At 45.4% G+C, this 21,152-nt stretch overlaps 1 protein-coding gene across 1 annotated transcript in view; it reads right to left on the reverse strand.

Moving 5' to 3' along the window:
- LOC145391201 (uncharacterized) overlaps nucleotides 1-15,703 on the reverse strand; it is a 112,941-nt gene extending 97,238 nt beyond the window's left edge. Inside the window, exon 1 of the mRNA XM_080265877.1 lies at nucleotides 15,639-15,703. The gene's annotated coding sequence lies outside the window, so the exon portion shown is untranslated. The remainder of the gene's footprint in view (nucleotides 1-15,638) is intronic.
- Nucleotides 15,704-21,152: the final 5,449 nt, after the last annotated feature.

Here is a 21,152-nt window from a genome sequence, read left to right on the forward strand (position 1 = left end):
GAGAATGGCACTGTGATGGATGATTATAGGGTTTAATTATTGCTACTTTCATATATATATGATGTAGCTTGTATTATATATGAGAAATGTCACAATTCTTGTAACTGTAAAAATAATGTATGTGTGCCGAGCGCTAGTGAATTCCCAAAGGAGGAACAGGCACTTTTGAGAAACAAATGACCAGATTATTATTGTTAACTGGCACCTTTGAGAAACAAATGGCCAGATGATGATGATGATGATGATGAGATGGAGGGATGGGGTGGAGAGGTATATGAGAGAGGGAGGTGTGAGTTGGGAGCAGGGTAGTGAAATGGCGGGGGACGGGGACAGGGCGACGTGGAGGAGATCTGTTTGTGGCCACCCCGTACGGGACTGAGGCATTTGGTAATAGATAGATAGATAGATTATTATTACTACCTCTGAAAGCTATATATGAGGATTTAGAATGCATAAATATTTTGTCAAAATCTGCCAGCTGCCAGCCCTATTTAATGTTCCCAATGTGCATTTTCTTTAATTTTAAAGCTGGCAGTCAAATACAAGAGAGGTTAAGGTGGATTAGGCTTGGTTTGGATTGGCTGGGTTTAGCTAAATCATTAATAGACATAGTCTTAACAATAATCCCTTCCCTAAACTTTCTCTTCCGATCGAAGGAGTTTTGATTTCCATCAGAATCCAAACAGATTCCCTTGGAAGGGAAGGGAAAACATTCAGGCTGGTAGCCCTGTTAAGCTAAGATGACCCATCCTGCTGATATTTGGTATTGTGGAGCATTAGATTTGTAAACTAATAGCTACATCAAAACATGCATATCTCGCGCTGCATAGTGAAAGCACAACACATCTGACATGCTGGAGATCGCCACCACATCCATACTGTTGGTTTGTATACAGTCATAAATGCCATTCTGGCCAACTTCGCAGCGGTGTTCACTCCTCAAGGCAATATTTTGATAATAAATTATATTTAAGGAATATTATTGTCTTTAATGTTGTTATTCATAACTGTAAGCATCATTAGTTAACGTCTGTCTCGTGTACTCGCATGGCAGCCCTCACTTATTTTTTTCCAGCTGGAAGACATGAGCCAAACCACTTATGTGACCTTGATGGTAGATTTTCCTTTTCCGGGCAAATTAACATGCAAAATATTTCTTTACAAAAATCCTCGTGTGACCCTGGCCATAAAGTATAAGACTGGTCAGTGTCAGCTCACATATGATTGGATGAATATCAGAGGCAGTACGTCATCTGCTCTGTTTATGTTTGGCAAAACATCTCAGCCGACACTGGTAACACTTTTAAACAGATAAAAATAGCACTTTAAAAATTAGTATATTGTAAATATATTTTAATAAAATTGTACAATACCTATCATCAATATTTTAAATACATCTGAGACAATAAACTACAAAAGAATGCACAAAAATTGCTAAGGGTTTATTGAGGGGAGAGGTCAAATGATTCCGTCAGGTTCCAATAATATCGGCTGGTCGAAGGGAAGACCTTGCCCTTTGAGCAGCTCATAAAGAGGAGGAGTTTTTTAAGAACACCAATTCAGCAAAGGATGACCTTCCCATGCATCTAAATGGGAAGTAAAAGTTTAAAAATACCGGCATATGTTTCCCACTGCTTTGACACGAGATAAACTGACGCATCCAGTCAGAGTGATGGTTGGTGAACAACACAGCCAGTCGGACTGATCGTCGGTAAACAATGCTGAGGGTGGCCTGGCCGCTTCCTGAGCTACCCAAAACTTTGTATATTTTGCCTTTTTCCAATCTTTTCTTGCAGTCGCAATTCAACAGTTAACTCTTTGTATTGCATGTGCACCACAACTGCTTACCTTGAGACTGCGAGTTTGTTATATCTGTAGAATCACCGCACCCATTTGGTAAATATATATATATTTTTTTAAGACCACCCATGTCTCTCCTTAAGGAGTACTGTTAATTTGCTTCTTGAGTTGTTTTTACTACACAGTCTCTCATTCTTCAAGCCATGCCATCTTTGTGGAGAGTTTATCATGAAAAAAGAAAGGCAACAGCCAACTCTAAAACATATAATCCACCTAAATTTAAAGAATCACTCAAGGCAACACAAGAAAAATCTAAATTGATATATATAAACAAACAGCTAAATAAAAAAGGTGACCCAAAACCTCTGTAGTGATTAGTGCTCTCTGAGTGACATTTCCTTCGCAAATGTGTCTTTAATTTTGTTAGGTCAAGCGGAGAGGATAGAGAGTGAGAGACCAAAAAGGAGAGTGTATATAAGTGGGGTGGAGGAGGGGAGAAGGAGGGGGAAGCCAAGGATGAGGTGGAGGGATAGAGTGGAGGTATATAAGAGAGGGGGTGTGTGAGCTGGAAGAGGGGCAGTGAAATGACGGGGGATGGGGTGACATGGAGGCGATTTGTTTGTGGCCACCCCTTACAGGATTAAGGCGTCTGGCAATAGATAGATTGACAGAACAATTACCCATACAATGATGGACGACCTTCATCCAGCGATGGGATAAAAATTATGAGATCCAATGGTGCCGCCACCTCACGGCAATCTTGGAACTACTTGAGTTGAGGAGACCGGGGACTGGCTCTCAAGTGATGGGCTTTTAAAAATGATCAATGACACGACACAACATTTGCCAAGTTCGCCCAGGATCGGGGATCGTCCATGTCAGATGAGCAGCACTCATTTTCAAGATGACCTCGTGCCAAGTCCGTTCTCACAATTTTTAAAAAGTTATTCAGCCAGCAGATCAGAACAATGAAGCAAGCCTTGAACTGCTCTGTCATCATGGGGTTGCACCCACAGAAGTTAAGTGCAAAAATTGCGTGAATCCATGCTGGTATAAGAAGGAAACGTGTGGCAGTGAAACTGCGCTCATCTTATACCAAAGACAGAAAAAGAAGAAAGGGCGGCTTTTGTACAAGTGACTTCAAGAGTACTTTTCTTGAGCAGAGTTGACTAAAACCCTGGCAGATCCTTTTATTCATCAATCACTGGTTAGATAAGTCCTGGAGGCATTTTTCAGCTTTTAAAAAAAAAAAAAAAAAAAAAAAAAAAAAAAAAAAAACTTAGAGATTCGATCGGCTGTGAGTGTGGGCTGGAGCAGATTCTGCAGTGAAGTTTGCGAAGACTGGTTCCAGAACCAGGGGCCAATATGTGGAACAGGAGCTGAGGTCAAAATTGAGGAGACTTATATAGTCAAACGAAAATACAATGGAGGTCAAGAAGACACTCAGATTTTGTTGTTTGGAGGGACAGAGTGTGTGTCCAGCGGATGTTTTCTGGTGCTGTTGTTTGGACCAGAAGGAGAGCAACGGAACTGCGACACTAATTCCCCTTATAAAGAAACATATTTGTCCAGGAAGTGTTGTATATAGTGCTAGATGGGCTTCATACAGAACTCTGGAGACAGAAGGATATGAACACACGGTGATAAATCACCTGAACTTCATCAATCCAAAAGATAACCACGTGCACACACAGACAACTGAGCGGTGGTGGTGCAACTTCAAGGAGTGGGTCAAGTGCCCTGGTATTCAGGCACGCCATCTTAACTAGTACTTGGCAAGGTATCTGTTTATCACGCAACACCAGGGAAAAGAACTCCAGTCCTTCCTTCTCCAAGCAGCAAAACTTTATCCCCCGCAAAGTGCACATGCACATGATTGGGCAGTGGTACCCCACCTCCAGTAGTGAACCTGCTTGAGGCCAAAACTACACTTCTCTAAGGCAACTGGCTTTCGCAGTTAATTAGGTTAGGAGAATACAATTTTTTAAAAATCATTTGATTTTAACAGGGTTGGCACCGATTAAATCAAACTGATTTAATCATGTGATTAAATCACTGACTTCACTAAAAAAATCTTTTTTTTTTTTTAATCTAAAAGTTGAAAAAAATAAAATATGAAGGTTTATAGCAGTTGTGTATAACTTTGTGTTGCTATTCATTTATTAAGGTGGCTATCGGTACTTAAGCATTAAGTTAGCAGATTTTGGAGTATGGTGCCATTAGAAATTGCTACATTTCATGACAGAAAAAATATTTTTACATTTCTGTAACTCAGTACTGAAAATATATGTACATCTGAAATAATGAGCCATAAATAAAAAACCAAAGCCATAAAACTAGGTAGGCTATGCTTGGGCACTTAAGACCATGTCATAATAATATCAGCCTATGATTTTCCTGTGTGGTAATATAATCAGCTTTGGAATATGCTGTTTTGATTACCACTGGCAACTCAGCCTTAACCAGTAGTGTACAGACAGGACTTGAACAAGTATGTATCTGGATTCTGGGCAGTGACTTTCAGCCTGAACCATCAGTGGATAGACAGGACATGAAGTTAACAGTAGTCAGTATACTACCCCCCTGGGGGTAAGGGGGTTTCAAGAATACTCCCCAAATATCCCTGCTAGTTGTATGAGGAGACTAAAAGGGTTGGTGATGGGTTAGTGCCCCACCCCGTAAAAAGAACTAACTAAACAGGCGAACAAAGTGCCTCGGACCAGGACAGACCATATGCTGAACAACTAAGGAACAGACAAAGGACATTCTAAGGGTGGGGACATGGAATGTGAGAGGAGTGAATGATGAAGTGAAAGTGAGACAGAGATTGTTCAGGTGCTTGAGGATGCAAGAGTGGATGTATGTGGACTGACTGAAACTAAATGGGAAGGTGAAAGGGTAAGAGAAAGGGAATACAGTTTAGGAATATGTGCGGGAGTTAATGAGAATGAGGGGACAAGAGAGGGAGTATGTCTGATGATAAGCAAGGAATAGAAGGAGAATATATGAGAGTATGGAACAGTGAGTGCATTGATTGTATGGGTGAGGATTAAAGTAGGTATACAAGCTTGGGCGACTGTATGTGCACATGCGCCGACAGAGTACAGACTGGCATGAGTGAAAGTTGAGTTTTCGGCAAGTGCAGAAGCATGTATGGACAAGTGTGAGAGAAGCGAGAGTGTTTCTGATTGGAGACTTGAATACGAGGGGTGATCAGAAAGAAATGACAGTGAGTCCATAAACTTTTATTAGCATGAAGAACTATCAAACTATGACTCACATTCCTTCAAAGTACTCCCCTCCAACCTCTATGCAGCGTTCCATTCTCTTTCTCCACTTCATGAAGCAAGCGTGGTACTCTGAAGACGGTATACTACGGAGTTCTGAATTGACGGTCCGTGCCAAGTCTTTGATGCGATGAAATTGCTTCCCAGCGATGGCAGATTTAATTTTTGGAAACAACCAAAAGTCACAGGGAGCCAGGTCAGGGGAGTAGGGTGGGTGGGGGAGCAGAGTTATACCTTGTTGTTCCAGGTACTGCATAGTGAGGCGAGCTTTGTGGGGTGCAGCATTGTCGTGGTGCAGCAAAAGGCGAGACCGACGGCGGGTTGGTGCGGTGTTGGCCTTGTGTTCCAAGACTTGTGGAAGGACCTGGTCTTTGTAGTATTGGGCTGTGATAGTGGACTTTTCAGGCATCACATCCACGCATATTGGTCCTTGAGAATTGAAAAAGATGGTGAAAAGGCGCTTCCGGCTGCGAAATCCTTCCTTCAAAATCTGAGGTCGAGGGTCTTCATCGCCCAACCACACCATGTTTGACTGCTTGTCAAGGGTTGTCAAGAATGAAATCCAACACTCATCTCCAGTAGCAACATCTGAGAACCGTTTTGGACCATTTGGTTCAAATTCAGCAAGCCAGACACGACAAATCCTCACCCGTTCAGCCTTTTGCTCATCAGTCAACAAATGGGGTATCCATCGACAACACTTCTTCCTCAGGTGTAATTGTTCATGCACGATGTCATATGCACTCCCATAACTGATATCAAGCTCCAAGGCTAAGAACCTAAGAGTTACAGTTGGATCCTCATCAATGATGGACCGTGCACGGAAAGTTGTTGCTTCGGTCACGGATGTCCGGGGGCGTCCAGAGCATTGTTCATCTTTCAATTCAGTTTTTCCTGCTGTGAAAGCACGAATCCAGCGGGAAACAGTTTCCAGGGAAGGAGTAGTGTCTGGATAAACTTGTAATAATTCCCCTCGAATCTCTGTTGCTTTCTTTCCCAGTTTCCACCTCGTAAAAATGTAGAACCTGCAGCCTTCTTTCGAGTAATCCATGTTTCTGGCCAGAGAGCAAAAACAAGAGTGACGCATTCACTCACAACAATAAAACAAGGAAAGTCAGGCATACGGCGACAAGTTCAAACTCGTAAGGACAGGCATCTCTGCACTCTCCTTGCTCCCCTACCTCCCATCATTCAAGGTTTTCATGTTATAGCACGAACTGTCATTACTTTCTGATCACCCTTCGTAAAAGTTGGGAATGTACGTGTGGATGGAGTGGTTGGTCAATGGGGTGTGCCACCTGAAGTAGATGGAAATGGTAGAACTTTCATGGACATCTGTGCTGGTAAGAGGTTGGCAATAATCAACACTTTCTTTCAGCATAAGATGATCCACAGGTATACATGGAGAGTCATGAGGAGGATGGACGGTGAAATTGTTAAACGAAAGGCAATGATAGACTACATGTGTGTGGATGAGTGAATGAGAAGACAAGTGTTGGATGAAAGAGTATGGAGAGGGTGGGGGAATGGAATCTCGGACCATCACTTAGTGATGGCCAAGGTATGGCTGCAAAGAAAATGGGTGAAGAGACGAAGGGAAAGACAGGAAGAAAGAGCTCCTGTGAGAAGAGTGGAGAAATTGCAAGATAGTGAGAAAATGACAGAGTATAAGAGCATAGTGGAAGAAAGATTGGGAAGGCATGACTTAGAGCAGATGGAAGGGGTGGAAGATGTACCGTATGTAAGAGATTCACAGAAGAGATAGGTGCAGTGTGAGAGGTGGTTTGTGAAGTGAGGAGGAGATGCACAGGTGTGCAAGGGACAGCATGGAGGAATGATGAGGTAAAACTAGCTGTGGAACAATAGAAGAAGGCATATAGTGAATGGCTAGCAAGTAGAGGTGGGGGAGAAGATGAGAGAGAGAGGTGAATGTGAGATGGAGAAGGGAGGTGAAGAGATTGGTGAAGAAGAATAAGAAGAGAGTGGATGAAGAGTTTGGGAGAAATCTGAGTGTAAAATGAAGGGAGAGTAAGAAATTGTTTTGGAAGGAGGTAAAGAAAGTAAGACAGTGTGAAAGGGGAAATAGGAGGGGAGTGAATAGATTGCTGGTGGAGAAGAGAGAGAAATTGGGGAGATAGATGGAGCACTTCGAGGATTTGTTGAATGTAGACAGTGAGAACAATGCGAGTATAAGTGGCTGGGAGAAGAGGAGATGAGAGGAGGGAGGAAGAGATTAGCAGGGCAGAAGTAGGGGAAGCAATGTAGAAGATCAAGATGGGAAAGGCCCTACGAATTGATGGAGTGTGTGGTGAAATGCTGAAGTATGTGGGTGAGATTGTTGTGGAGTGGATATGGAAGTTGTGTAGATTGGCCTGGGAAGAGGGAAAGGTTCCAGAGGACTAGAAATCAGGTATAATTGTTCCTTTATACAAAGGAAAAGGGGAGAGAGAAGTATATGGTAACCATAGGGGTATTTGCCTTCTTAGAGTGACTGGAATAATATATGGTAGAATACTCACTGATAGGATTACGCATATGACAGAGGAGCTGGCTGGAGAGGAACAAGGGGGATTTAGGAAAGGAAAAGGGTGTGCAGATCAGATATTTGTTCTACGATGTTTAGTGGAGAAGTATCTACAGAAGGGAAAGAAAGTGTATGCTGCCTTCATGGACTTGGAGAAAGCATATGACAGTGTAGATAGGCAAGGTATGTGGAAGGTACCGGTATTAAGAATATAGGGAGTGGAGAGGAAATTGTTGAGTGCGGTGAAGAGTATGTATGAAGGAGCTAAAGCTACGGTGCAAGTGGATGGTGAGCTGAGTGAGTTCTTTGATCTAAATATGGGACTGAAACAGGGATGTGTGATGTCTCCATGGCTGTTGAATATATACATGGATGGAGTTGTAAAGGGGGCGCAAGGTAGGAGAGTGGATGTGGGGGTGGCTCTAATGAATAAGGGCGAGATGTGGAAGATTCCGGTGTTGCTGTTTGCTGATGATACAGTATTGCTGAGTGAAGATGAATGGGAGTTGCAAGGTTTGGTGAATGAATCTGGGACAGAGTGTAAGAAGAGGAATCTGAAAGTTAATGTAAACAAGAGTAATGTTACCATGTTTGAGAAGAATGAACTCTCAGAATGCACAGTGAGGTTGGATGGTAAGGATATGGAGAAGGTGAGTGCATTCAAGTACCGGTACTTGGGTAGTGTGATGAGTACGGATGCAAGTTTTGGGGATGAAGTGCTTGAAAGGGTACAGCAGAGAAGGAAGGTTGTTGGTTCACTGAAAGCAGTGATGAGAAATAGGGGGGTGGGTATGGAAGAAGTCACTGCATGATAGTAGTGATCCCTACCCTGACGTATGGAAGCGAGGCATGGACCTTGCTAGAGGGGAACAAGTCAAGACTGAGAGCAGTGGAAATGAGTTACTTGTAAGGAGCATGTGGAGTGACATAGAGGGACAGGTTGACGAATGAGGAAGTGAAGGAACATTGTGGGGCGGATGTGGATGTGGTTGAGGAAATTAGGAGAAATATACTGAGGTGGTTTGGACATGTGGAGAGAATGGAGAATGAAAGACTAAGAGGGTGTATGTAGGTGAAGTGGAGGGAGGGAGAGGGAGGGGTAGACTGAGGATGAGGTGGAGGGATGGAGTTGAAAGGTATATATATATAGATATATATATCAGGGAGGGAGGAGGGCAGTCAAATGGTTGGTGACAGAGCGACTTGGAGGCATTTTGTCTGCGGCCACCCTTTGCGGGATTAGGGTGTCGAGCTATACTGTAGATAGACAGATAGCTATATAATATACATAAAAATCAAATAAATAAAAAAAAACTGAGTAAACAAAAAATATCCTTTGTTTTTTCTTTTTTTGCATTGTAGCTGGGGGCGCTCGCCATCCACCCACTTAGTGTAGTGGTACTCTGTTTTTAGGGTACCTCTACACTGGGTGGAAAGACAATGATTTCCTGTAAACCAGGAAAACATTTACAACGCTGGGTGGTAACCTTATAGCCAACCAATACGTGTTCCCTAAATGACAACAAGTGGGCTGGCGGAGGGTTAGTTCCCCACCCTGAAAAACAACTAACTAAAAATACGAACAAGAAGCCTCGGACAAGACTGACCAAAAGATGATGATTAAGGACTGCACAAAGGACATGATATGGATGGTGACTTGGAATGTAAGGGATGCAAATGATGAGATGAAAGAGAGATTGTCCAGGTGCTTGAGGGTGCAAAAGTGGATGTATGTGGATTGACTGAACCTAAATGGAGAGATGAGAGCATGAGAGAATGGGAGTATAGATGGAGTATATGCGCCGGAGTAGGTGAGAATGAGAGGGCAAAAGGAGTGTGTATTGTGATGAGTAAACACATGGAAGGAGAATATAAGACAGTAAGGCTCGGTTGACTCAAGGATTGTGTGGGTAATACTGAAAGTTGGACTACAAATGTGGGCGATTGTGTGCGTGTATGCGCCAACGGAAGATCGTGCAAGCAGAGCGAGAGACGAGTTCTGGACAAATGTGGAAGTGTGCACGGAAAAGTTTGAAAGGAATGAGAGAGTGTTTTTGATTGGCGATATGAATGGTAAAAGTAGGGAATGTGAAGGCAGATGGAGTAGTTGGTGAGTGGCATGTGCCTGTAGGGATGGATGAGAATGGCAATGCTTTAGTGGACATTTGTGCCAGGAGGGGGTTGGTGATTGCTAATACCCTCTTCAGGCACAAAATGATCCATACGGTACGTATACATGGCAAGCGTTGAGAAGGGTCGGTGATGAATGAACGGAAGGCAATGACTGATTATGTTTGTGCGCATGAAAGGATGCGAAAGTGTGTAATGGATGCAAGAGCGTGTAGAGATGGGGGGGGGGGTGGACTTTCCGACCACCACTTTGTGGTGGTCAAAATCAGTGTCCAATTGAAATGGACAAATAGAAGAAGGGAAGGACGGAAGGAGGTAATATATGCAAGGAGCGTGGAAAGGTTACAAGAGAATGAGAAAGAGGCAGAGTATAAGAGAGAAGTAGAGGAGCAATTGGGTAAATATGGATTGGAGCAAATGGGGGACGTGGAAGGTGTGTGCAAAATATTCACAGAAAAAATATGTGCAGCATGTGAGGTGAAAAGATGAAAGGAGGTGCACGGAACAGCATGGTGGAATGAAGAGGTGAGACAGACTGTGGCACAAAAGAAGAAAGCATATAATGAGTGGAGGGGAAACAGGGGTGTGGAAGAAGTTGAGAGATGAAAGAGTTATATACAGAAAGGAAGAGATAGGTGAAAAGATTAGTAAGAGTAAGAAGAGAGTGGATGAGGAATTTGGAAGGAATCTGAGTGTAAAGTGGAGGGAATGTTAGAAAATATTCTGGAAAGAAGTAAAGAGAGTTAGACAGGGTGACAGTGAAGTTAGTCGAGGGGGGGGGTGAAAGATGAATGGTACCGTACCTTAGATTACTAGTTGAGAAGGGAGAAAAAGTAAGCAGATGAAGAGAACATTTTAAGCAACTGCTGAACATACAGAATGAAAGTAATGTGAGTATAAGTGGCTGGTGAATGGCTGGGAGAAGGAGGGATGTGAGAGGAAAGGAAGAAATCAGTAGGATGGAAGTTGTGGAGGCAATGAAGAAGGTCAAAATGGGGAAAGCCCCAGGAATTGATGGAGTGTGAGGTGAAATGCTGAAGCATGGGGGAGAGATACCGGTAGTAGTAGAATGGACGTGGAAGATGTGCAGCTTGGCCTGGGAGGAAGGTAGAGTCCCAGAGGATTGGAAGTCAGGGATTATTATTCCCTTGTACAAAAGGAAAAGGGGAAATAAGAAGTGTGTGGTAATCATAGGGGCATTTGTCTTCTTAGTGTAATAGGAAAAGTATATAGAATATATGGTTGGATTCTTATTGGCAGAGTTAGGGAAATAACAGAGGAATCAGTTCGATGAACGGGGAGGTTTTAGGAAGGGAAGAGGTCGTGTAGATCAGATATTCATTCTTAGATTGTTAGTGGAAAAGTTTCTAGAGAAGTGAAAGATGTATGCAGCCTTCATGGATTTGGAGAAAGCATATGACAGAGTGGACAGACAAGGATTGTGGAAAGTATTAAGAATATATGGAGTAGATGGGATGTTGCTGTAAAGTGTATGTATGTGGATACTAAGGCTGCAGTGCATGTGGATAGTGAACTGAGTGAACTTTTCTATTGGAAAGTTGGATTGAAACAGGGACATGTCATGTCTCCATTCATGTTCAATCTGTATATGGATCGGGTTATAAAAGAGATACAAGGTAGGGCAGTGGATGCTGGAGTGACCCTAATGAGAGAGAGCAGTGTTTGGAACTCCCTGCACTTTTATCTGCAGATGATACTGTGTTGTTAAGTGAAAACGAAGGGGAGCTGCAAGGCTTTGTAGATGAGTTTGGGAGAGAGTGTAAGAAACAGTATCTATAGGTGAATGTAGAGATGAGTAAAGTTATGGTCTTCAAGAAAAGTGAAGTCAGTGAATATACCGGTACAGTGAAATTGGATGAGGAGGAAATGGAAAATGTGAGTGTGTTTAAATATCTGGGTAGTGTGATGAGTCAGGATGGAAGTTTGGAGGGTGAAGTGCTTTTTTTTTTTTTTTTTTTTTTTTTTTTTTTTATGCGAGGAAGAAGGAACCAAAGGCCATGAGCCCGCAGCAACAGTTCCCTCCAAGAGAAAAACAAAATACAATATAGAGCCAAATTCAAGATCCGATCATTTTGAGATGCCTGGACACACTGCGTTTGAAAGACTGGAGATCATAGGCAGCAGGAAATACAGACAGAGGGAGACAGTTCCAGAGCTGACCTGTTGCATAAATGAAAGACTGGGAGTAACGGTTAACTCTTGCATTAGAGAGTTGGACAGAAAAAGGATGAGAGTTTGCTACCAGACGGGTGCTACGCGCCCGTCGTAGAGGTGGAGGAATGCAAGCAGACAGTTCAGAGGAGCAGTGACCATTAAAGTAGCGATAGAAAAGAGATAAAGATGCAACAGTGCGGCGAAGAGACAGAGGTTGAAGGGAGTCAGTAAGAGGAGGAGAGTTAATGAGACGAAAAGCCTTTGACTCCACCCTATTGAGAAGAGCTGTATGTGGGGAGCCTCCCCACACATGAGAGTTGTACTCCACACAGGGGCGGATAAAACCCCTGTATAGAGTCAACAATTGCGCAGGGGTAAAGAAAGAGCGGAGTCGGCTTAGCACACCCAATCTCTTGGAAGCAGATTTTACAAGAGATGTAATATGATCTTTCCAAGATAAGTCCCGAGTAAATGAAACCCCAAGCATGTTCAGGGATGATGCAGGATTAAGCTGAATATTATTAAATATTAGTGGGTATACCTGTGGAAGATTTTGTCGGGTTGATAGGTGTAAGAACTGAGTCTTAGATGCATTAAAGACAACCATATTATTTTTACCCCAGTCAGAGATACGAGCCAAGTCAGACATTAGGTGTGCCATAGCCTCATCCCTTGTTTGTTGAAGTAACTGTTGAGATGGGCGTTGCGGGAACCGAATGGAAAGGTGAAGGGAGGAGTCATCAGCGTATGAGTGGATAGGGTTAGATGTACAGCTTAGATCATTGATGAATAAAAGGAAGAGAGTTGGTGATAGGACAGAGCCCTGAGGAACACCAATGTTGATAGATCTAGGAGAAGAACGATGGCCATCTACAATAGCGGCTATAGAACGACCAGAAAGGAAGCTAGCGATGAAGGCACAGATAGAAGGATAGAAACCGTAGGAGGGCAGTTTGGAAATTAAAGATTTATGCCAGACTCGATCGAAAGCCTTTGAGATGTCAAGTGCAATGGCAAAGCTTTTGCCAAAGTCCCGAAAGGAGGATGACTAGGAGTCTGAAAGGTAGGCGAGAAGATCGCCAGTGGAGAGTCCCTGACGGAACCCATACTGACGATCGGAAAGAAGGTTGTGATAGGAAAGATGCCTTAAAATTTTTCTATTAAGAATTGACTCGAAAACTTTTGAAATACAGGACGTTAAAGCAATTGGACGATAGTTGGAGGGTTGGGAGTGGTCACCCTTCTTTGGGACTGGCTGAATGAGAGCAAACTTCCAGCAAGAAGGAAAGGTACAAGTTGACAGACAAAGACGAAAGAGTTTGCCTAGGCAGGGTGTAAGCACAGAAGCATAGTTCTTGAGAACAACAGGAGGGACCCCATCAGGCCCATATGCCTTGTTAGTACTGAGGCCAGTGATGGCAGAAAATACATCAACTGAAGAAATTTTAATGTCAGCCATGAGGAAGTCAGAGGGGGGAAGTGATGGAGGAACAGCACCGGAATCATCTAAGGTAGAATTGGAGGAGAAAGTCTGTGCGAAGAGATCTGCTTAATCAGTAGAAGAAATAGCTACAGAACCATCAGAGTAGAAAAGAGGAGGGAAGGATGATGAGGTAAAGTTGTTAGAAAGATTTTTGGCAAGATGCCAGAAGGAGCGGGAAGAATTCGAGTTGGAGAGTTGAGAGCATTTAGTATGGATGAAATTATTTTTAGTAGAGCGAAGAACAGACTTAGCACGATTCCGGGCAGAAACGTAAAGATGATGTGATTCAGGGGTGGGTTGGCTCCGGTACCTTTTGTAGGCCCTCTCCTTGTTGCGGACAGCATTAGAACAAGCGTGATTAAACCAAGGCTTTCATGCGTTAGTCAAAGGATATGAGAAAGGAATGTATGCTTCCATGCCCGAGAGAATAACCTCCGTAATGCGCAAGGCACACTCAGATGGCTCACGGCCATGGAAGCAATAATCATTCCAGGGAAAATCAAAGAAGTACTGCCTGAGGGCCTCCCAGTCTGCGGCTCCAAAATGCCACAGACGACGTTTCCCTGGAGGGTCCACAGGCCGTACCGGAGTGATAGGACAGGTTAAGGTAATAAGGTTGTGATCGGAGGAGCCCAACGGAGAGAAAAGATTAACAGAGTAAGCAGAAGGATTAGTTGTGAGGAAGAGGTCAAGTATGTTGGAGCTCTCTCCAAGGCGGTCAGGGATACGGGTAGGGTGCTGTACAAGCTGCTCTAGGTCATTAAGGATACTGTAGAAAAGATGTAGGCTTGTTCACCAGGTGGATCTGTGAAAGGAGAGGAGAGCCAAAGGTGGTGGTGAACACTGAAATCTCCAAGAATGGAGATTTCAGAGAAAGGAGAAATGGATAGAATGTGTTCCATCGTAGAAGATAGTCGAAGAATTTTTGATAGTCAGTAGAATTAGGGGATAAGTAAACAGTACAGATATATTTAGTCAGAGAATGACAGGAAAGCCGAAGCCAGAGTGTGGAGAATTCAGAAGAATCAAGTTCAGGAACACGAGAGCAAGATAAGTCGTTGCGTATATATACACAACAGCCACCTTTGGCTTTGAAATGAGTACAGAGAAAGTAGGAGGATACAGAAAAGGGTACAGCAAGGAAGAAAGGTTGCTGGTTCCTTGAAAGCAGTGATAAGAAACAGGGAAGCGAGCATGGAAGTAAATAAGTTACTACGGTACATGACAGTATTGTGATACCAACTCTGACGTGAGGAAGTGAAGCTTGGACCTTGTTGGAGGGACAGAAATCAAGAGTGAGAGCATTGGAAATGAGTTAGAGAGGAGCATGTGCAGTCACATGGAGAGATAGACTGACAAATGAGGTCGTGAAGGAGCATTGTCATGTGGATGTGGATGTGCTAGGAACCGTTAGGAAAAACACACTGAGGTGGTTTGGCCATGTGAAGAGGATGGACAGTGAGAGACTGACAAGAAGAGTGAGTGAGTGGAGGGGGAGGCCAAGGATGAGATGGAGGGATGGAGTGGAGAGGTGTATGAGGGAGGGGGGGAGTGAGCTGGGCGCAGGGCAGTGAAATGGCAAGGGACAGGGCGACATGGAGGTGGTTTGTTTGTGGCCATCCTTTAAGGGATTAAGGCGTCTGGCAATAGATACCGATTTTTTATTTAAAAAAAAAAAAAAATCAACCAATCCTGGATTTTAAGATTTTATTTCATATTTGACTTCAACCTCATACAGAGGTTAGGTCAGGTCTGGTTTGGTTAGTGATCATTTGTGGTGGGCATTAATCACAAAATCGATCAAAATATGGATAAATCCTTCTAGTGAAAAAAAAATAATCATTAGATTTTCAGGATTTTATTTCATATTTGCCTTCAACCCCATACAGGGGTTAGGGTTCATTTGCGGTGGAAATTAAACTCTACAACAATCGAAACTGGAATAAATCTACTACCGGTACTGAAAAAAAAAATCTATTGTATAATAAAAATTCCAAAAATACAGTAGTATCCTGAAATTCTTTATCTATAACAGTCGTGCATTAAGTGTGTAAGGGACAATTAGGTTTTCTGATTGTTTATTGTAGCAAAGGGAACAGAGTGCACATACGGTACTGTACAATAAAAGGTGGCGGGTCTTGTCACACACCGCCTTCTGCAAAACAGAGTTATACACATTCAGTGGTTATACATTTAGGGTAAAGGAACAGGACATGCACATACAGACACTGCGACTCACAAGTGGTAGTGAAAACTGTCCACGACTCCACTAGAAAGTCACTGGCTTGGCGATCATAACAACACCGATCAGCTGACAGCCATGACAGTGTTCCCAGATCAAAGAATCCCAACCTGCTTGAATGTAGCAGAAAAAAAAAAAAAAAAAAAAAAAAAAAAAAAAAAAGGAACTCTCCACGTATTACCAATCTCCCACCAAACCCTAAATCTATCATAAACAATAATTATGAAAACATTAATGTGTTACTGCCGAACAAATATGGTGCTAGACTATATAACAGGCTATCAATTAAAAAACACTGACCTCAAATCATTCATTTTTCGAAAAAATATTGTCACGTCCCCGTCCCACACTGCCACAGGCTCCAACAGCAGTAGATCAGTAAATGAAAGGGGGTATCACACGGTACCTGAAATCATGGTTTGCCGACGGAACGCGTTCCTGGTTTGCTGGAACCAGGCACAAATCCCATCACACACGTTCCTCAAACGCCGCCGATAGCCGGCATAAATGTAAACACTCACAGCACACCGGGGTCTCAGAGCAGTGCTTCCACTTTTACGGTAATTACCCTACTTTAGGATAATCAAGCCTATGTCGGGGTAGAGTTTGGGGTAATGATTTTTTTTAGGGTAATTGGGCAGATTCTGGGGTAAAATGATAGAATCTAGGGTAATCAGACATTCACATTCCTTTAGATCAAAACTTATTTGCAAAGAAGCTGCTGCTTTAAGTGGAGAACTTCCAGTACTTCATAAAATTGCATGTTGCACCTATCTGGAAACTGGAGTTCTGTCTTTAATTTCTGGATTACTGTTAAATTAGTAGTACTATAATGCATTCATGCAAGCAACCATAATATGAAAACTTCTGTCTTGCATGGTAGATTGGGTATAAAGTCTTTCGGTTTTATTGCTGTGAACGAGAGGCCACAGTATATTTAACAAAGAAAAATGTTTCATTTCTGTTGCTGTAGAACAGCGATTCTTATAAAGGATATGTGTTCCTATTAGTGTCACTGTATAACAGAGATGTCACGAAGAAAAATAAAGCATCACCTTCATTCTGTCACAGGTTGTCATTTTTCATTTGGAGTTTCTGTTTAAAATGCCCGCCGTGCCCGCCGCCGGACCTCCCACCTCACCACCCCCCACACCACCACCGAGCCGCCACCCCACCACCACCCCAGGAGGACACACCGGTGAGTTTAGTGACCTCAGTCAAGAGGGTCATCGGGGCATCACGGTCCTAGGTCCCTATTCCCCGCAAGTGCCCCAACCCCAGGTGATCAGGGGAAGTGAACTACTGTGCGGGCGGAGCAGTGATCGCCAGAATAGGGATGGGACTGAACCAAATTCAGTCCCAGGTAACACCGTATTGACGGCTTTGTTACACCCTCTAGGGCAGGAGGCCCAAGGGCAAGAGGCCCAAGGCTACGGCCTAATAAAAAGTGAGAAGGGGAAAGCGACCCCAGGCTACGGCCTAATAAAAAGTGTGAAGGGGAAAGCGACCCCAGGCTCAGGCCTTAACACACTAGGGAGAGAGAGTTGCCCCAGTGCATCACTCTCTTGCTGTTCTCCCCTTCAGGAGCAACATCCCGTTGACGGTCCTAAGCCGCGGCGTGAGGGCGACCCCGTTCGCCCGGCAGATGTTCCTGCTGGGGCTGATCGGCTCCCGGCTACGGCCAGAGTACGGATCAGGGTAAAGAGCCCCTGCTACCGTACGTGTAGCACTTCCCTAGTACGGAAGCAACACCCCGTGGACGGTCCTAAGCCGCAGCGTGAGGGTGACCCCGTTCGTCCGGCAGTTGTTTTTCGTACGGGTAGACACTCGGCTCCGGCCGGGGCATGTACCAGGGTAGAGAATCCCCTGAAGGTAGACTCAATCCATATTGGAGAGAGTGTGGCCTCTGCGCCCCTCACTCCGGCTTGTCTCCTACTACGGGAGCAACACCACGCCGGCGGTCCTAAGCCGCGGCGAAAGGGCGACCCCGTACGCTGGGCAAGCTCACGGCTACAGCCAGAGTGTGTGACAGGGGAAGGCGACCCAGGCTCCGGCCTCCAGACACACCCGAGAGGACACGGGCAACGTGAGTCCTCCTCCAGCCTCTTTCCCTTCAGGGAGCCCTTCGTCATCACCTGGGAATATAGCCCCGGAGGAGACACTAGAGTGGTGTCAAGGCCCGATATCGGGCTTACCGCCTACACCCAGGAGTTCCTTGTTCCTGTCCGAGCCCCGTAGGAGATGCTGCTGCAGTCCAGTCCTGACGGCGCCTCTTCCCCTTGGTGCCCGCATTTCCAGGACGCCCAGGCTAGGCTCTCCAACTCCCGATGAAGGTGATTCGGGCTCCCTCACTCCCCGGAGTCGGAAGAAGCAGGCCCGAATACTCCGGCTGTTTGGCCCCAGTCCCGAGGGCCACCTATTAGGTCGAGGCCCCCTGACCAAAGGGCCTCCCTGCACCCCACCGGCGCGGCCCTAGTATGAGGGCCGCCTCCCAGGTCGAGGCCCCCAGACGGGAGAGCCTCCCTGCACCCCACCTACGAGTGTGACTTAGAATGACTATTACCCAGGAAACAGGGAAAACAGTGACAGTGACTCCGCAAGAAACCATAGTCAATAGTGGCCCATCAGAACTCAGTGCTAACAGGGCAGAAAGTGAACTTTGTGAATTATCCTAGTCCCTCCCCATATAAGAGAATCAGAGAGTTTTCTATGAACATCTGAGGTAAGGGCGCGGGCGAGTCAAAAGCTAAGTGTACGTGTCTCCGTGAAAAGGTGACAGAGTCGAATGTCGCCGTCCGCACCCTACCTCTTTTATAGTAATATTCCCAAGCCAGACTCCCAACCTTGTTTATTCCTAAAGTGAACAGGCCCATTTATATACTGCCTCCAAGTGACATGTAAACCATATTATAGAAAACTCACAATCTCCCTGTGTGACTATTGTAGTGTGTACGATTGCTCTGTGGAGCCAAGTGTTAACTCTGTATCTCTGTGTCCCTGTATCTTAAATATCATTCTATGTGTATTGTTACGAGTAGGATTTAGGTAATAGATGTGTTAAGGTATACTGCCTGGTTTTTATGTCCTGTTCCTTTGTTAGTGCTTTACTTCCGGTCTAGAAAGAGGACCCCGCTTCAGTAGCTAGTGTTTTTACGACGAGAAGTCGCAATAAAAACACAGCATTACACTGTTGTTACTAAAATGTTGCAGTATCTTTTTCCTGCAAACGTGATCATAATTGTTTTTTGTTATTTTATGGAAATACCTAAATGTTAACAAGAAGGTAACCTACCTTGGGGGAAGGGGGGTTTCAAGAATACTCCCCCAGTATCCCTGCTTGTACGAGGCATCTATAAAAGGGTTGGTGGTGGGTTAATGCCCCACCCTGTGAAAAGAACTAATTACTGTATATACAAGCGAATAAAGCGCCTCAGACCAGGACGGACCATACGTTGACGACTAAGGAACGGACAAAGGACATTCTGAGGGTGGGAACTTGGAATGTGAGAGGAGTGAATGATGAAAGAGAGAGAGAGATTGTTCAGGTGCTTGAGGATGCAAAAGTGGATATATGTGGATTGACTGAAACTACATGGAAAGGTGAAAGAGTAAGAGAATGGGAATATTGTTTAGGTATATGTGCGGGAGTCAATGAGAATGAGACGGCAAGAGAGGGAGTATGCCTGATGATAAGCAAGAAGTGGAAGGAGAATAAAAGAGAGTATGGAACAGTGGGTGCATGGATTGTATGTAAAATGCCCGCTGCTGGGCCTTCCGCCCCGCCACCCCCCACCCCACCACCGGGCCACCACCACCCCACCACCCGAGGAGGAGATAACGGGGAGGTTAATGACCCAGGGCAAAAGGGTCACCCAACCACCACTGACCTGTGCCCCTTCTCCCTGCAACTGCCCCAACGTCAGGTAAGCCTAGATCCGCAACAACTTCAACGGCGGGTTGACCATCGACAGCAGTGGGGTGGGACTGATATAAAATCAGTCCCTAGTAGCTTTGTGGTGACGACCACAGTTACACCCCTGAAGGGCGGGAGGTCCCTTGGTGAGCCACGAAGTGTTCGCACCTCCGCCACAGTGAGCCACGAAGGAACACCACCCTCTGCCACAATTCTGGTGAGCCACAAGGGGCTAGTACCCTCTGCCACAGTGAGCCACGAGGGAACACCACCCTCTGCCACAACTCCGGTGAGCCACGAGGGGCTAGTACCCTCTGCCACAGTGAGCCACGAGGGAGAAATACCCTCTGCCACAACCAGGACAGGAGGTCCTGTAGTGAACTGCGAGGGAGAAATACCCTCTATCACAAACAGGGAAGGAGGCCTAATAGTGAGCTATAAGGGGCCAACACCCCTAGCCACCCCAAGGGTAAGAGCCCCTTGTATAAAGCCAAAAGTGGGTCACAGGGCCGATCGACCTGGCGCCACAGCTGTGTTGGAGACAAGAGAGAGAGTCGCCTCTGTGCTACCCTCCCTGTGTAAGAGAGAGAACACGGCCTCCGTGTGTCTTCTATCTTCAGCCAACTCCTGCAGGAGTAGCTGGACACCACTCGGTAGAGTTGCCCCGAAGGTGTCCCCCGAGCAAAGACCAAGTCCCAGTCGGGACCTACCTCCCACTCCCGGGAGATTCTTCTCTCCCCCAGGCACCAGCAGAAGACGAGGCCGCAGCCCACACCTGACGGCGTGTTCCCTGACAGACCTACACAGTCCCCGGACCACCAGGCGAGCCCAGTAGCCTACCAACGCTGTCCTCCTCCCGCCCCAGAGACTCCGATGCCAGACATGACTTCTCCACCTGTTTGGCTCCAGTCCCGAGGGCCACCACACCAGGTCGAGGCCCCACATAGACGGGCCTCCCTGTGCCACGACGACGAGACCCCGAGAGGAGGGTCTACATCAGGTCGAGGCCCCACATAGACGGGCCTCCCTGCACGACGACGACGAGACCCGAGAGGAGGATCTACATCAGGTCGAGACCCCAGGCAAGAGGGTCTCCCTGCAACGCCTCAGGGATTGGACCCGGGTCGAGTCTTCCCCCAGCGGATACGGTGATTCCCGCCACGGGTAGAGCCCCCAGAGGTCCCCCCTATAAAGTGACAGAGTGATATCGCCCCAGAAAAATGGGTAAGATCAGTGACATCCCTTCCTATACCCGAGAAAGTGAAACCGGAACAGTGACAGAGTGACAGTGTGAGTTAGAGGGATTCCACCTATAAGTGCCCGTGATTACCACAAACTCACCTGCCCTTTACTAAAGACTATAATTCCGAAACCGTGAGTTTAGTGTTGTTCCCCCAGCCCAAAATAGAGAAGTTCCCCCTTGCCAGTGTACACGCGGGCGAGTGTCACCGCGCCCAGCCCAACGAGTCAATTGTCGTGATCCGTCCCCCCTGCCCTTTTATAGTAATATTCCTCCCCTAGACCATTAAACCTATATATTCCTCTTGTGCCAGTGAACTGAGATCTTTTGGGCTTTGATGAAAAACAGTCACATCCAC

The sequence above is a fragment of the Coenobita brevimanus genome, chromosome 17 (genome assembly GCF_032717465.1).
Source record: "Coenobita brevimanus isolate Jiangsu-jjx chromosome 17, ASM3271746v2, whole genome shotgun sequence".
Lineage (NCBI taxonomy): Eukaryota > Metazoa > Arthropoda > Malacostraca > Decapoda > Coenobitidae > Coenobita > Coenobita brevimanus.